Genomic DNA, 1,179 nt, shown 5'->3' on the forward strand with positions numbered 1-1,179 from the left:
TATATATATATATATATATATATATATATATATATATATATATATATATATATATATATATATATATATATATATATATATAATAACTCAGTCATCCTTAAGGGGTACAAAGTATAAAGTTCTCCCACCCCTAGGTCACAGTAAATCATGATCTTGTCAGGCAACACTAAGTACCAAAGAAAAGTCCTTTCATTTTGACTTGAAGCTGGCTCCCAAATTACATTTTTCCTCTTCTGTGCTTCCAGTTCTTTTCCAAATTCACCCAACCACCACCTGGATTCACAGGTAGGAAGTTCTCAGCTTCTCATCCTGCTCCTTGTCCAGTTCCTTGTGCGTTTCCTCATCCATTTCCTGTTCCATATTGAAGCTCATGGTGACTAGTCCACCTGAAGCCCTTCAAAGTTTTTGTTTCTGGGAAGACAAAGCTTCACAGAGTCATAATAACATTCATGCTCATTGCCTATCATCTCAATTCACTTTCATCTCACTATCATCTCAATTCACTTTCTGCCTGTGAAATCAGTATATGTCAACAGACATGGTTCATCTGTCAGGCAAAGTAACACAATTCAAGAGACAGAGTCCTTCTATCTGACAAAGTAGCACAATCAACACATAGAAGATTTCTGTCTAACAATGTATACAAATCAACAGACAGAATGCTAATGTTTGACAAAGTAAAAGAAATAAAAACCGACACAGATGGAACAGACAAAAAGAGTTGCAGACACCACAAGTGTTCTCCTCAGTTCTCTGTTCCAGTTTGTACTCCTGCTTTTATATCGTGGTTCTTCTGCCTGTCCCACCCTTCCTGTTGCATCGGAAAGTTGCTCCCTCCTTCAAATCACAAGTGAGGCTCAAAGGTACTTCAAGAACTGAAACAGCATGCTAAATAAATAACTGAAACAAGGTGCTAAGTACTCCTTTGCTTGCCATTACTCTATGAAACCTTGAAAGCATACCAGTGCCATGCCAGGAAACTGAATTGTTTCCATTTTTATTGTTTTAGGAAGATTCTGAAAATACCAGAAACTAAGGTCCTTTCTCTCACTAAAATACCAAGCATTCAGACTCTACAGAGTTCAACTCTGATGGACTGGCCCCATTGTTCAAATGCAAAACATACACTTGCTAAAAAGACTATTTTATGGAGAACTCAGAGTAAGTACTCATATTGTG

This window comes from Petaurus breviceps, unplaced genomic scaffold (genome assembly GCF_028583685.1).
Source record: "Petaurus breviceps papuanus isolate PSGF00001 unplaced genomic scaffold, PetGlider_PUasm1.0 90743, whole genome shotgun sequence".
Taxonomy (NCBI): Eukaryota; Metazoa; Chordata; class Mammalia; order Diprotodontia; family Petauridae; genus Petaurus; species Petaurus breviceps.